At 36.6% G+C, this 17,839-nt stretch overlaps 1 long non-coding RNA gene across 2 annotated transcripts in view; it reads left to right on the top strand.

Annotated features, from left to right (window-relative positions):
- Positions 1–17,839, top strand: part of LOC132907038 (uncharacterized) — an 87,128-nt gene that overhangs the window by 6,104 nt on the left and 63,185 nt on the right. The window contains exon 1 of one of the 2 annotated variants that reach the window (XR_009658098.1): positions 14,897–14,907. The exons of the other annotated variant lie outside the window; for it this stretch is intronic. This is a non-coding gene — a long non-coding RNA (uncharacterized LOC132907038). Of the gene's footprint in view, positions 1–14,896; positions 14,908–17,839 lie in introns of those variants that run through there. 2 annotated transcript variants of the gene reach the window in all.

Below are 17,839 nucleotides of genomic sequence, written 5' to 3'. Positions count from 1 at the left end.
CATGATATTTCAGACTAGAATGGTTAAAGTTGCGAAGCTCAGAAATGCGATTTAATTATCATTACTATAAAAATGACATTGGATTCAACATACCGCGTGTAATTAAGATCGCGTTATTTTCAACCATATTCTCCAACTCTATATTATAAAAAATAGTTTCTTTCGTTGTTAATGGATTAAAGTATCAAAACTTGATTTTCTCAATAAAATTGCTGTACAACATTTTTCATTCTTTTTTCTTCACAGAAATTACAATAATAATTTTAAATCGACCATTACAATTCAATCAAACCACTTCATTATACATCCAACATCACCAAAAACACGTGCACTTTATTCTTAAATTTACCTGTAATCCAATCCCCACTTTTACTTCTCCGTAATTCCTTTCAAATACTCTCGCACCCAGCTATAGAAATACAAGCAGGAACGTTCTATCGGATCTGGCTGGTTGTCTAGGCGCCAAGTGGGTAATTGGTACGTTTCCAAGAACACGTTGTTGTACCGGGATAATACTTTTTTCATGGACGGTACCGAATACGCGAAACGTTGTCTCCGTACGGAAGGTTGCACCCTTTCCAGTCCTTAGAAGCTCTTAATTAATGGTGCTGGCATGCCAACGGAGGTCTTCCAGCTAGCAAGCCAGTGTAAGGAGGGTTTATGCTACAGACTTGTAATCTCATGATGCCGTAACTTATTCTAAATGCACTAGTGGGACCTGCGAGATATCCTTGGTGTTGTCTAGGAAGCGAAGTTTCGACCTTCTACGGGGTGTTCGTTCCTTTACGTTCGTAGTACCCGTTACCGGTTGATGGTTAAACACACCTGACATTCCGGTGGTACGGCGGAATGCTGTCGGACAGCTGTCTTATGCACTCCATTAACAATGAAACTTGCCGGCTAATTAAAGGAAACGCGTCGTTCACGTGATCCGCGACCTCGACAAAAGGCAATAACAAGCAGAATGTTTTAGTGATACAGTAATACATGTAAACTCTTGTTCATAAACGTTAAGATACTTATATGAAGTGTAGTCAATATGAGGAATGACTAGGAAATTATTGGAAGCCTTAAAAAAATTAGTATTCGATTTAATATTTATGAGTGATACAATATTACAGTATATAGGTACGTAGCTGCATTTTACAGTGAAGACATTTTTTATTAGGTTCTATTTTTTATTGCCATAGTCAGAATTTTGTAGTCTTATAAAAAGACTACTAAATAATTTAATGTAAATACTTGGATTCAATTAATTAGTATATGGAAATGCTAAATAAACATACAAACAGCAAGAATAACTATTAAAATTAATTTTCTTCAAATACAATAAAAGATTTATCTGCTTCAGACATTTTTAGAAACCTGTTATCCTGGAATGGGAAAGCAAAAAAAGTTTCGCTATACTGAGGATTCAGTTCGTAAACTGAACAAGTTTTCAACTGAGGATACCCTATGACCAAACTACTGTCTAGGGTATCCTTCTCAAGGGTTGTTTTGGAATTATGATTCCATGATACTTGTCAGAATTCATATATGTATGTCGAAAGCTTGCAATGACTATTTATTCTATATAATTCACAAAACTAATCGATCTTCTTAAAAATGATAAATTGCAAAAATGAAAAATATATGGAAATTTTGAACGAACTATATCACACATTGTTTGCCTCGCATTACGTTCAATCATAGTAAATAATATTTTTAATATTCGGTAATATTTTCATTCGTTTATCGACAAATTTTCATCAATTTTAATTTGAAGAAATTTTGGAATTCAATAAAAATCAGGCGTAAATTAATGTGTTTCTCTCATCAAACATAATTTAAAGTGAATAACAGGTTCGTACAATTATCCAATATGCAACATTCTCAAATATCCAATTTCTAATATCAGAAATCTGCACTTAGATAAATTTCCATTGCCTATTTCATGACAACTTTGAACCCCATCGAACCTTCTCACCTCTCGCATTAAAGGTAATCCATCTTACACCGCATATTCCATGACATTCGTTTCAATGTCCCAGGAGTGAAAGAGACGAAAGAGAAACTGGAACAGCGTTTGCGCCGAAATAATCTCGCTTTATCTAACTGCGGACTTAATAACAGCGTTGTCAGGTGATAAATCAAACGATAGAAGAAGAAGGGACGGAAGAGGAGAATGGCATCCGTACAAATGTATATTTTAACCAGGTAGCAGGCACAATAAGGAGGAAAAGAAGGGTTCCTTCTGGAGAAAGGGAAGACGGTTAGCAATCTACAGCCTTGTGGGGCCAAGGGGTAAATTCATGGTATCCCAGCGATTATCACCCCTCGACCTCTTCGTTACTCGCTATGACCCTTGGGCTCGCGTGACCTTCCAAGAATCTTTGCCAGCCTGTCCTCGAGGGTGAAACTGTCTTGCAACATTGCATGTGTGTATATAGGCGCCACCTATTTGACGTTCCGATGATAATCAAAGCGGCAGATAAAGGACATATGTATGGATAATATTCTCTTAATTAAAATTTATAGAATATTTCTATAATCCTTAAATGCGTAATTTCATTTGGCAAGGATATTAACCTACGATGTTTAAAAAAGGTATTTGCCTATTATTGTACTTATTATAATATTTACAAATTAATTAATCAGATCCAAGTATATTAAATTTCATATCATTTACTAATATCTTCATACGACTACAACAAATTGATACTCTTTAAATCTAATAAAATATCTAGATTTTAGAATCTATCTATGTATTAAGTATCATAATCCAGTACTATAATTCAGTAGTAGTTGATAAAATTCTATGATTTATACGTTTCGTTCAAACTCGTTTTTTCCTAAAATCATGACTTTTAGTTGTGTCACTGTTGTAGCAAATTAGTCATATAAAAATCGAATCTTCTTAGATGATTTCATAGCTCTAAGACGTAATAAACGATTCTACAAATATAATTGAACCTGATATTGGAATTCTCTATAGCCATAAAGATCCTATTTATTCCGTCTTGCAACCATGCAGCATCAACTTGGTGATAATGTTTACCGAAGCATAAATACTGTCGGCATTTGGAACGCGTGTTCGCGATCCTTCCGCTTAGTTCCAACGACTAACGTCTTCCTTCGATCGTGTACTCGCATACGGTATATCCGGAACGCGCGTGCAACAACGCGGCAAAAGCACGCAATGCCTTCGATCCATTCGTATCATGGAGTGATGCATCAAGCAAAAAGCGGCTGCTTTTCCTTTCCTTCGCATTCCTTTCTTTCCTTTTCTTTGTCTGCTTCCAATACTTGTCTCCATCCCAACAGCACGCGACAAAACATCACGGTGGTTCGACGTAGGATTTCATTTCTCGTAGCTGGTGTTTCGCAAGCCACTCGAGCACAGGCACTCGAAACACGCAGGGGTTCGGAAAATGTGTATGGAAAACGCATATGGTCGTGGATCTTGCGAAAGTGCTTTGTCTTCGTTGAAACTAGGAGGACGATAGAACGGTGCGTTTATGAGACGCACGTGAAACACACGAGCAAACGTTAATTGCGAACGGGGGAAACGCGACATGCCGGTGATTAATCGCTTGGTGGAGCAGCATGCCGGCTACAGTGACTTATTGGCGATACAATTTTGATATTTAATGGACAGTCGAGGTTGCCTGAACCTTCCCACTTAATAGGAAATTTTCAATTAATAATTTGTGATGTTATCTAGTTTAAAATATATTAGATTATGCATAAGATCTATGTCTGTCTTGTACATAAGAGCTATTAGATTGTTCTAATCTATGCTCACATTGAAGGCATACGATAAATAAACACAATTTTGATCACATGATTTGTTTGATGAAGTTAAAAATTATAGGCCTAGAACCTTAAGCACACGGTTTCGTACGGGTTTCTAATACTGAATTCTATCCCGAATCGCTTCATACACAGACACCTTAATCTATATTCAATTCACCATATATCTTATCAGCAACCCCATAAACTATTTCAATTTCCAAGTTACCTCTCGTCTCAGCTTTCAAATGTTAATATTCTGTTGACAGGCTGGAACCAGACGTACATAGAAACGCACAATACACGTCGTCGCTCGCGTGCACGCACGTCGTTAAAGAAGTCAAGGTCCTCCAGCGTCTCGGTGGTAAGAAATTGCAGGAGAAATTCGTGCGACGCTGTTGGAGCTCTCGCGATTTCTGGCCTCGCGGCTTCGCTTGAGTGACAAGCTTCATTTCCGTGTCGGGAGTCGGGCGCGTTTCTCGCGTTAACGGTCTTCGCTCGATTCGATGGAAATTACTTAGTTCCCCTGTGTGCGACCGATCGACATCGGGACTATTTACAATCTCGAATCGAAAGCCACACGGCCTTCGGGAATAGGCACGGGATATAAGTTTGTTACGACCTCCGAGAGTCCGTTTCCGGCCTGCCATTCGCCAACCGGGCGAGTAATGCACTTTGTATTCAATGAACCAACCTACCACCCCTCGTATCGTCGCTTGGTCTTTTGAGATCAGAGAGCCTCGTGATTAATATTTTTTAGAGCGTAACTTTGTCACGGATAGACTGGTTTTCCTGGAAATTTAATGTCTGTACGAACTGATGTAAAGGAGCTTCTTTCACCTACTAAATGTTAGAATGAGTATTACACCCTGAATATTTTGTATGTTATTGTACATTGTGCATACTCCGATCGTTTTTACACTTTCATATTTCTCCATATCATTGTCAAACTTATTTCTCACAATTTCCAAAATTACGCTTAAGATCTTATTATTTATCTTTAAAATATCCACTTCGTATATTAAAAGAAGAAAACAAAGATACAAGTCAATGTCTTCATCCTCTACTCAACCACTCCCGATCACACAAAAATTTTGATATATACCATCAAAGGCCACCGACAATTCCACCCTATATACTAACCCCTCATTCTCAACAACCATCAACAAACAGCAAAGCAGAATTCGGGAGTAGCGAACAAACGGCCGGAACAAACCCGAAGAATTAGTAGTTATTAGGCCGTTCTATCCGAAGCCTGAGGGCCAGAAAAAGGATAGCGAGGGGAGGAGGGCTAGCATCGTCGCGGTGGCTCACTTTGTCTTCCGTCTTTCGTGGCGATGGTGTGCGGACCGGATGATATAGCGCGTGAAATTTGTCGCCATTGTGCTACGGCAGAACTACGCGAGGGTAATGCGGCGGTGGCGCTAACTAGCCCTTGTTATAACGGCGTTCGTTCGTTGTTCGTCGTTGGTCGTTCACCATTTCTGTCCTCTTCCTCTCATGGCAGCGCGCTGTTTCATTTTGACGTGGGCCAGCAGCAGCAGCAGCAGCCGGTCGCCCGGTGCCGAGTCGTCGAAACTATAACAGCTCTAAATGCCCTACGCTCCATGGATTTCGCCGAAATCCGGTAATTACCTCCATTCTCGTGAAGTGAGGAAGAGACAGGGCGAGTCGGAATTACTCGAGATCGACGAAGCTTTTGCTCGGCCGCGGTCCGAATTTCACTGAACGAGCAATTTTCTATCGCGTAGCATCCACGCCGGACAAATGTGATCCCCGCGTACACGCACCGCTTATACAGGGTGTCTTTGCAATGCCGATTCAAGCAGTTGATGTCATTTAAATGTTTTCAAACGTATACCGGATTATGCATCGTTCAATGTTTGAACTTTTCTGACGAAATTCATTTCATTTTTCATCGTTGAGTGGAATATGCGAGTTACTTAAATCCATTGATATGTCGAGAAATATGACAATTACAAACATTACTTCTTTAAACTATACAGTGAAGCGTTTCCGTGTTAAATGGTTATACGTTCTACGTAATTTTCTTTCTACGTAAGAAAGGAAGTTGGAAATGTATCAGAATAAAATTTATTCATACGAAAAATTCGTTTCCGAAAAACACTAGTTTCAAATTTCTCCTTGTTATATTCTTTTGATTGTAAGTAAAATTCAATCACGGTTACAGGGACACCCTGTACTTTCTACCCTTCTGCCTCCTATTCGTGTGCTTTCTCTCTTCTTTCTTTCCATTCTTGCCCTCTGTTCTTTTTCCTCTTCCTCGCTGCGTGGGTTCCTTTTGTTCGTTGCTCATTCGTTTTCTATGAATGTGTGTGTAGATTGCGTAGGTGTGCGCGGATCCGGAAGTGCGTTTACACTGCTGAGTATATCGTTGCTGCGATTCGATGGAATATTCGATGCTTCTTTATGACTGGATCCTTTTTTGTTTAATGATTCTTTTTGGGTAGGCTTTTGTAGTAGTAATTGATGATTTTATTAAAAGGATTTCAAGTTAGGATAGTTTAGATTCTACGGAAAGTAAAAATAAAAGTATTGTGAGAATTTTTTTATTTGTTTTAATAGAAAGATCGCGGTGTTGTTTTATTATGTTAGAAGTAGCTTTGGTTTATTCATTGTACTTTTGTAGCGGCACACGAGTTGATGGAAGACTTGAATCGGGACTCAGTGCCTTGGAATACCAACGTTGTTTTGGTTTGCTAGGTTCAAAGGTAAACAAACTCCGGACAAAATATTATCGCCGTTATTTGTAAACATCAACCGGAGTTACATTTGAACTTTTTATAACACGGGTCGATACAAATAAACGAACGTGGTCTCTAGGGCAGTCATTACAGCGAGTTAGTCGAATAGGAGTCGAATAACGTGGGTATAGTTAAACAGTAGCATTGAACGAGCGACTATTACGACCGGCATGCACTATCTCTGTACTTGTACTTACAGTAATTTTAATATACACTGACTATTACAATTTTATCACTCGTCTCTTTATTAATAAACCAACCAACACGTTTAATAATAAACCACCTCACTTTAATATTAATTACAAATAATGCAACAAAGTTGTAAAATAGATAGTGGCAAAATATAAATCGAATTATCGGCTGCAAACTACGAATAAAAAGGAAATGCAATTTTTTATATCTGAATCTTCTTTTAGAAAATAGAAAATTCTATGTCTTTTTTCACGGGATGATTTCGCCTCCTAAAATAGCATCAAAGCACGAACAAGTAATAAGTTTATTTTATGATCAATTTACTCTATTTGTATACAATGTTCCATAATTTTTTGAATTTCCGGATTCCCTAACCTTTTTTAAAACGGCGGTACAAGATTTCATATTAAATAACCCGTATCATCTATCAGTCCCTGTGTCTCTGCAGATGTTACCGAGAAGTACTACTCTCCGTTTTTGATATTCAGCCTTGTGCAATTCTTATGTTCTATCCCATACCCCTGTCATACAGCTTTCCATAAAAAAAGCTATATAATATTTTGAAACTCGCTGCACTGCGTAAACGCAAAAATGTAAATACTTAAAATCTCGAATTGTAACTTTATCGCTGTTGGTCTACTTCATTAAAAAGGTACGCAAATTCTTAAAATGTCAGATTGTAATTACTACAAAAATTATTGATATGATATTACAGAAAAATAAATATGTTTCTCAATTTTTAATCGCTAAAAAAAAAAAAAACAAAAGAAAAAACAAAATTCTTTGTTCTAACATAATTCATCGCATGCCAGAAAAATATGAATTAAGAATGCAGTAACTTCTATGAAAATTGTCTACATTAATGTTCAAAGAGAGTACAAAATTTCTCCGATTATTATCAGCTCCTAAAAATAGACGAAAATACGTAAGAAAATCAGGAGCTAAAAATGCAGTAAAATCGCAAAGAATCTGGTCATTATTGGTATAGTGGGTTGGTGGTGGCTGTGGTCTTTGTCCACAGAAGGCATGCCACGAGTAAATCGGTTTCTTTGAGCAATAGGAATTCAGCATACGTCTTCCTTTTCACTACGCGTGGAATCTCAAGTACAGTGGACAGTTGTTCCAGGGAAAGAAATTCAAGTTTCCGTGGCCTTTGTGAAACTTTAACTCGCTTGAGACGAAGTCCTCAAATGAATCAGAAGCGAGTCGGCCGGTCCGACTTCTTCGAAAGCAAAAGAGAATACCTTACAGGCGTTTGCTAACCACAAATAAAAAAGGGAACGCAAAAAACGTGAAGAAAGATTCAGGCTCGATTCCATTAAAAAATTCATACGAACCAGCTGTGCTTTACAGGTGAGTTTTTAAAGCGTACCATTAACGCGTAAAGTACAATTTTATGGTAAGTGGCTGGCTTTTGACAACCCCCGTTACGACATCTTTTTACGCTTCTCTTTCCCTACATGTTTGCTTTAGACAAAGTAATCTCATGACATCGATGATAATGTGCGATCAACGGAGTAGCAAGTTTCGTGTTCGTACGATTTTAATGCTCACGGCCTGGTAAAATTTTCAATTGCCAAACTTTCCCACTAGTAAATTTTCGAATTTATGAATTTTTCAATCACTACATTTTGTCATTTTTAATCTTCGCAAGTAATAAATTTTGCAATTACAAAAATTTTCGATTACTCAATTTCCGTATATTTTTAATCAATCCCAAATCAATACAACAAATATTCCGAAACGCCACATCTCAATCCAAACTAAGATTCTCAAATCACTGCAAACATCAACCAACTAAAAAAGTACCTCCTTCACGTTCTTCAACGTACACTACTCTCCATCACACACAGTTACGATCAACTCGCTCCTTAAATCGACCAAACAGCACTAAACCAAATTATATCGGGTTAAAGGAAGCACTGCACATCGAAAATAGAACAGGATTCACGGAAACGGCGTGAAAGGTAGAGAGCGGAAGCACCATATTGCGTTGCAGTATGGCGAAAAAGCGGGATTTAATGCAGCAGATATTGTAGAACGCGAGGAAGGACAATAAGATGTCGACAAAAAGAGAAGAACTAACGCGCCCCCGTGTTACGTGAACCAGCTTCCTCAAGTCCTGAAAGAACAGTATGGTGACAGGACAATTTGTGCGCATAAATCACCAGCCTGTTTCTTTATATCGTTTAATATGAATCTACCAGTGGCTGTCCCGTTTCGTAACGTACGAGGCGTCGAGAACAACGGTTGTACCGAGATTGATTGCGAGCTGCGCGACTTCGCTCGACGCCGATCCTCGTGACCAATTTCAAAGATCATCCCTTCGCGAACGTTCGTTCGATCCCTCTGTACCGCTTGAAATTGGGTTGTGCAAGAGTTTCAATCTTTTAGGATAGAATTTTTTCTTTGTTTCACACTCGGATGTAGGACACGAAATGTCTATGGCTATTTTGTTGATAGGAATAATACCTTAATAGAACATTTTAAGAGAAAGTATCATTTCATTGGAAAGAAAAAATGAAACTCTTTGGAAGCAAATTAATAGAAGATCTGATAAAAATTCATACAGTGATGTTATCTTATCGTAATATTGGAATAGAAAAGAAAAATTTATATTAGAACGAGAAAGCATAAAAATAAAATCCCCATGTACATAAATCTTAATTCATGTTAATTGTAAAAATAAAAGTATTGGACAAGTAATCCTTGTTAAGTTGGATGCATTTTTCTAACACAATGAATAAACAACTGTTATATACTTATGAACGATATCGAAAAATTCAAGCTATAAAAATACAATATTTTTTATTACGTTGAAATATCACCACAGGAAACATGACACCCACGTGTTTGAATGTTTCCAGTGAATGTAATTTTAAACATATAGCAAATAACGATATAGTAGAATAAACTTTATAAAGTACTTCATAGAATGTATATCGAATTTGATATTTAACCTGTTACTGCATATAACGCAACAGTCTGGATTACAATTCATATATTATAACAAAGAAAAGTTCATACTTTAAACGAAAATAATACCTATATATACATATATATTTCCATCGCTTTCACTACGTTGCAATATTAAAACAATTAAATAGCAAAGTATCTACAAATCACAGATTTTAATATATTCGTATTTAATGTCTAAATTTTGTGTATTTTTCAAACCTTAAACAACTTGAAGATAATAAAAATTACTATTAAAAATACCAAATTTCTTCACTCTTCAATTATTAAATTTTCCAACTATTAAACTTACCAATCACTAAATTTTCCTACTATCAAATTTTCCAACTGTTGTTTTACTTTCTAATAAAAAAAATGTCTAATTTGAATAAAAACAAAAATGGATAACGCGATAAAATAAAATCACGATAATAAATCGTAGATAACACAAGATAAGAAAGTCGAAGGTTTAAAGAGAACGATAAACGTCGTTTCACGACAAACTCGTAAAGCGAAAAGCTCAGGGGAGAATCAAATATTTTCGACAGGTTACGTCACGAGTGGGGACTTTGCGATAAGGGAAAGCGTACTAGCGAGCCAAGCTGATTCGGCTCACGTTTACATTTATCCTTTTTGCGAAATGAGTGATAATTCGTGGAAATCGAATTACTGGGCTAGCCTGGCGTGAAAAGCGGCGAAGTTAGCCGCAATGGACGGGCAGAGCGGCGCGGCAACGCGTTTTCGAAATTCGATTATGACGTAGTGCACGTGCACGAAGAAGCCCCGGCATCGTGCCGTACATAACTGATACGAATCGTAAGAGCGCGCGTTTCGACCGGAAAAATAGTCAAAGAGTAACGGAGATCGTGCATTTTGCTTTGTTCACAACGCAAACTTATTCTGTTTGAAAAGTAGCAACCCTTCGATTTAAGTAGAGATTTGTTTAATTATAGATGAGGTTTAAAAGATTCTAGAACAGACGATTTTAGTATTTTGAGATAACAATTTTATATCTGGATTAAATGGATTTTCGAATGGATTCAAATGGAATTTCGAAAGCAAATTTTACGCATTAGAAATTGTCTGATTACCTTAGAAATCGTAATTTATAAACGTAATATTGTGAATTATAAAAGAGAAGTCTGTAATATTAATTACATAGTAAATTATTGCACAAAAGAATCCACCAGTTAGAATTGCTACAAATTAACAAAATTTTTGACTGTTTGTATTGTCATATCAGTTCTCATACTTATATTTCTTTCGATCGATTCATATTAATCATATGGATTTTATGACGATTCTCAATCGGCAAGTTATATAGTCGAACCAATAAACCGAAAGAAGAAGCACATAGATCGATAGAGTATCGTTAACCCTCGGTAAAATAAATTGCTATACGTTTTAAAGCTATCCGGGACAGTTACTCCCTTACGATCACCACAAGCTAGAACCGATTCAAACTCAGAAAAATATTCACTTTGCAAGATTGACCATTCGTTTAAGCCGCCATAAAACGCATATGCTCGCTCTAGAATGCGCGTGAATGCACGCAACCTCCTCTATATCGGATGCAAACTCTGAAAAACGAGTCTGTATATCCTAGCGAATCGACCGGTTCGGAATCCTCGAAAATTTATATCGATTTATGCCAGCGATATCAAGCACGCCAGGGAGAAAGAAAGAGAAAAAGAGTTAGTATCCGAGACGTCAGTTTGATCCCCTCTAACTGCGTCCCCAAGCTCGATTTATTACAAAGACCGAGCTGCTTCTGCAGACGCATTATCGATAAGGCGAGAGGCCCGCTTCGACAGCTTGAACGGCCGTTGATATAATTTCACAAGCTCCATCGCTCGTTTTATTGCTTCTCCTTATGCCCCGTTTTGCTCACTTTCCACCAGGAATCATTATGTATTGCACACTGGAATTATTCGACTAACCGCTTTACGTTGTTGTATTATATTTCTTAGAAAATAGAATTGAAAACTTTTTGTCTATTGGTAATGTTTCATATGGTGGCTTACATACGAGAAACTTATATGGTGTAAAAATGTTCGTCGATGTATGTGTAACGTTATGATGGCTAATGAATTCTTTATAACAATTATTCATAACCCTGTATACTTGTAAAAATATTGAAGCGACCGAAGTAAAAATAGGAAGAAGATACTCGACTCGAAAATTTAATGGAGAATCATGGGACACATTGCGGTGTATTAAGGGTATCTTTAAAAACGACGATATAATTACACTGGGTAACGTTTAAGCCATGATTTAAGGCGGCGTAATGTATAATTCTTGTCTGAACGGTGGAAGGCGAACACCTTTGCTGGTGGTAGCACTACGCTGTTAGTGTAAAGTGTGGGTGCTTTCGCTAAAGTATCACGCCTATAAAATGAAATTAAACTTCTAGTGAATTTATCGACTACCTCGATGTTATGGCTCTTTTCTCTCTTCTCTCTATCGACTCACTTCTTTTTGATTAATTCTCTCGGAAATCGAAGTTCTCGTCTTGGATATCAATAAATGTTTCTCTGTATTCATTGAATTACAAATAACTTTGCTTCATTGTTTCATTTCCATGAGAAACAGAGAACGATTTTTCATTTAACTGTAAAATAGTTGGAAATCGTAATTGTGTTCACTTTTTAAATTGAAAAGAAATGACATTACCAAAGAACAATATTTTATGTAGTTCATATTACATTCTAAAAAATTATGTGTGTGTATAATACACGTTTTTCCGTTAAGCAAAGACTCTCATTTTAATCTATCCACAACAAACGTGATATTAAAAATACGTATATTAAGAAACGCAATTATTTTAACAAACTGTAAAAAATGATAATCATAACTATACAGAAAGAACTTACAATAGCACAAAACATGATAGCGTGGTAACGCGATGTGATCAATATAAAAATAGATGCTTGAGGAAAGGGCAATGGTGGGCATGAAAGGGTATGAAGCCTGATTGCCAACGAACGAAGACAATGAATACAAGGAAAAGGGGGCACTGATCAAACACTTGATTAAAGAAACTTTCCGATAGGTACTCCGCGAGAAAACCGACATCGCCCATGGTGATTGGATAAGCTAAGGCAAGGTACCAGAATTTTCAGCGACTCTTTCCTTCTCCTCTCTTCCTCCTACCTCTCTTTCCCTCTCTTAGCCTGTACTTGAAAGTTTTTCGACCGCGCCAGGAGACTACTCGGCTGTTTTCCCTTCTTGCCAATCCTTTGTTTCCACCTGGTGGAAATTCGTAGTTTCGACGGTGCTTTAATTAAATTAATCTTCGGCGCGAACACTTTTTATTTTTTTTTTTTTTTTATTACTCTTGCTCCCTTGCACTTTTCACCTGAACTGCAGAAACGGTCTAGGTAAAACAAGCCCACTAATGAGAAACCAATAGCACCGAGACCAGAACTTCGCTCATTTCACGTAATTACCGTCGAATCGATGTTATTTCCTTGATTTGTTTATTTTTCCTCACTTCAAACGCAGTTTATATATATATTTACATATACCAGGTTTACATATGCATATGTAATTTACATACACAATTTTTCCTAAATTGTATCATTAGTATGAAAATTATATTATTCATCTTATAGAATGTGATACCACGCAACTGATTTAACAATCGAATTACACGAAACTCGTGTTTTGGTTAATGTACTGACGGATCAACCGAAAATTTCTGATTCTGAGATCTCTTTTCTTAAATCGGGCGCGTTTAGCGCGGCAATTTCATGAAATCGTAGACAGTTCTTCGCTTAACTCCTGCCATAAGCGCCTACTCCACATTTATAACGGTATACTCCACTTTGTACGATGGCTTATAGGATTTCGTAGCTCTTGTGGATCTTATTAATTTTCCATTCAATTATCGTTTAAGGAGCTGGCGAAATTGCACGAACGTAACATGGGCCAGAAATTAAGTACTGAGCGAAACGGTTTTTATGTTGTAAATGTTCTACAAAATAAAAGAATTTCCATGGTGTATAATAAAAGTATTTTAAATATTTGTGTCAACGAAATAAAAATAAAAGAGGAGAAATTATTCGTTTAAAAGTATGTGCATCAAAATTGGAAGAAATTCTTAAATAAATAGGAATATGAAACTTCAGAAGTGTTATGCCAACATTCTTGTACCCATATATTTATGAGAAAATTTTCTAGGAAGTTCAAAAGAGTAAAGTAAGGCCGGCATATGTTACACAGCATCAATGTAAAACGTATAGAAAGTTTAGACAAACCGTAGATAAAGTTTGCGTCTGTGCAAACGACAGACCAATATCGTAATTGACTTCGGAACTGTTGGCACAGAGGTCCTCAACTTAATATCAGTATGTATACATTTGAAGATAGTAGTTCGCAACTTAATTTTATTAGATTTCCCTTCAAATATACGTACATATAACAAGATCAACGTCTGCGAATAGGAAATGAAATATTCCTTCGCTTCTTCCAGTTGCTGCATTAGAAAATTAAATCCTGTCGCGCTGTGTAAATTTAAAATAGCACCGTATGAAACCAATGAAAATAAAGAAATTCGGATTCTTTTTCAATAAAATATTTTTAACAAGGCAATCCAATAAATGCAATGAATTAAAGGTCATGTATAGAATAACCTTTATTTAGTTCTCCTTAAGTAATTATCTCGTATGTTCATGAAAATGAAAATGAACCTTTGGAACTACATATGTACTTACAAAAATGTCAAAAACTACTCAATTACAAATTAGATGCAGAAACTTTTGATGTCTACACTCCTCGTCAAAGAGATAGCCCAGGCGAGCTATCTTTAATTTCTCAATGACACGTGTAAAGTTTCTCGTCTGTAACGTATAATATCAAAACATTATGAGCTCAGGATATGCGGCTTGCTGGAAATAAGTCACAGTGTCGTAGATGTTTGTATACAACAAAGAAAAACTATTCCAAACTAAGGTCGAAATGATAGCACACTCTGTTAATATATTTAGAAATTGCTCAGTAGTTCATCATCTATCAACGAGTAATGATTACAGTACAATATTATATAAGTTTGTAAGTATGGGACGCGGAAAAAGATTAAACGAGTCTGAAAGAGAACAAATTCTAGAACTAAAACAGCCACAGTTATCAGTAGTAAAAATATCGAAAGTAATAAGAAGAAGTCGTAAAGTAGTGCACCATTTCTTAAAAAATGTCGAAGATTATGGCAAAAAGAAAAGTACTGGTCGGCCGTCATCGTTATCCGATCGTGATAAGCGAGCAATTTTGCGTGTAGCTTCCAACTTGCAGTTAACAACGAAGCAGATAATGGAGAAATGCAGTGTTAATGCCAGTGTTTCAAGTGTTCGACGAGTTCTACTATCTTGCAAAAATATCAAGAGGCTAAAATTGAAAAAGAAACAACGAAACATAAAGTAGAACGTTTACACTTTGTAAAAGAAAGAATGCATTGGATAAAGGAATGGAGAAGGGTACTATTTTCAGACGAAAAAAGACTTAACTTGGATGGTCTTGATGGGTTCCAATATCATTTTCATGACACAAGAAAATAGACAATGTCAGCAATTCGACAAATGAGAGGGGGCAGCGTGATGGTTTGGGCCGGCATCGGTTATTTCGGTAAGACAAATATCAAGTTCATCGATAGGAGAATGAATAGTGTCCGGTACATAAATTTAATCAGAGAAAAAATAAATAATCATGCAGAACGCATTTCTGGACCTGATTACATCTTTCAACAAGATAATAAACCTGTACACGCATCAAGATTGGTCCAATCATGTTTTAATAAAAATAATATATCTATTTTGCCGTGGCCTGCACGCTCTCTGGACCTTAATATTATTGAAAATTGCTGGGCAAAACTTGTTCACGGCGTATACGCGAATGGAAAGCAGTATTAATACGTACAAGAATTAAAAAATGCAATTGTACGTGAATAGGGTACGTTAAGTCAAAATTATATCCAGAAATTATATAAATCGATATCAAATCGTATAATGGAAGTAATAGAAAATAAAGGGGGATTATTATTAAATATTATTAAATAAGTATGTATATTTGATAAGTAATTATTGTCAGTTATAATTTATGTTGATTATTATTTTCTTATTGTACATGTGCTATCATTTCGTTCTTAAAATAAAACAATTTTTTTGTTACACACTAAACCTCATAATATTTTTAATTATTTTCAACGAATCGCATATTCTGAGCTCATAATGCTTTAATATTATACGTTACAGACGAAAAACTTTACACGGGTCATTGAGAAATTAAGGATAGCTCACCTGGACTATCTCTTTGACGAGGAGTATATCATCACAATTGGACTCAGGGTAATTGTTACATTATTTAGCCCAGAATTGAATGAACTTATAAATGAATTATATTGCAATAGTTCATTCAATTTGATTGAATTGATGTATAATAAAAAAAATATACACTACCAAAACATCAACAATTTAAAATTCACACTTTGTACTAAATTTCAAAATTATGTTGAAAATAGAAGATGTCCTAAGATTTTTGAGAGGAACTGTACATATATTATGATAAATAATAGAGTTTGTTTTTACTTACCCAACATGTTCGTTCCTCATCCTTCTTCCCATTTTCAAACGTTGCATTATCATAGTTATCCATAAAATTTTCGAAATACTGGCGGCCGCAACATTTTACAGTACACCTGTAATCAAATTTTAAGAACACGGTTAACTGAATTTCAATATGTCAATAATGCAATTTCAAGCGAGGGCAATCGAATTTCAAGGAGCGTACCGTAAAAAGGTTAACGATATGCAGATGCGAAAGACCGCAGTTTTTAAATGACCCCGAAAAAAAGTGAAAGAAAAAAGAAAGAATGAACTCGTACCGGCACCAAGAACGGATGGGATAGTTGGTGGAAGTGGAGGGAAAGAGGGGAGCGAGACAATTCCGAACGAATGAAATGTAAATCGGGAAATAAAGGTAACGTTGCGGAAAATTAAATACCATTTGAATAACGCAAATGGTAATAGAATTATCGAGCTGATCGATTAAAGCAATAATACTGTCTGTCTTCCTGCTATACTATCCACTCTACCCTTTTTTCTTCCATGAATACGTCTCCGACCATTTCGCTCGTTATACTTCGTTTATACCAACCTTCTTTTTGTCTTAGAATTACAAAAATTACACGACATCATAAATTAAATTACGTTGAATTTAGTATGAGACTATATTAGTATTTCCTTACTTATATCCTTGCCACTATAGATCTTTTGTATAAAAACCCTCCATAGACCATTTCCTACATAAGACTAATGAAACAAGTAACTTAAAAATCTACCTACTAAAAATTTACCAAAACACCACTAAATCTTCATCTTTATTGCCAGAAATTGTCTTCAGACAATATTCTTCCGACTGTATTCCTTAATTGTGCGATCTTAAATAAATAAAAATCACTTGAGTGGAAGTGTACAATTGCAAACGGAACAGCCAGGCGATCTGAAGTACCCTCAATCCTTGTAACAAATCCCGTGTCTCTTACATAAAAGACAAGATCACAGAAGAAGAAGAAGCATCGAATCGCGTCGATACGAAGCTTGTTTTAGCGCATCGATTTGTTTGCACGTTTCGAGAGACAAGTTGGCGAGAAGTACAGAGGATGGCCTGGTGTAGAAACAATGGAAATGAGTTTTCTGCGGGGCAACCGGGAGAATTTTAAGGTCCTGCAAACGAGGCTTTAGGCGAAGCAAGGCCTGATATCTGCTCTGGTGTAATTGTCATTCGTATCTTATTCCAAGCGACGAAGGACGAAGAGGATGAAAGGTGGAAGGGCAAGAGGAAGAGAGAGACTAGGAGGAGAACGAACAGCGAGCAGTGGCTGTAGGTATCGTAGCTTGGAAGCAAACACCGTCTCGCTACAATGAAACGCAATTTCCTGCTGCTGGTGCCGAGACTGAGCTAGTCGTCTCATTCGTCTTGACTAAAAGCTTCACTCCTCACGCTCGCTGCGTTAAACAATCGTACCTGCGTGGCATTCGTTAAGGAAAGCCGTAGGGTAGAGGGTTTCCTCATCCTTGGTTGCAATAGCGAAGATTCACGGCTCCTAGTCGAGTTACCCTCCATCGAGTACCAAGACGTTTGTTTCCTCGGTGTGATTATTTACA

This window comes from Bombus pascuorum, chromosome 5, assembly GCF_905332965.1.
Source record: "Bombus pascuorum chromosome 5, iyBomPasc1.1, whole genome shotgun sequence".
In the NCBI taxonomy this organism is placed as follows: Eukaryota; Metazoa; Arthropoda; class Insecta; order Hymenoptera; family Apidae; genus Bombus; species Bombus pascuorum.
Note: the sequence above shows the minus strand (reverse complement) of the source record. Positions and strands in the feature narration are given on the sequence as shown.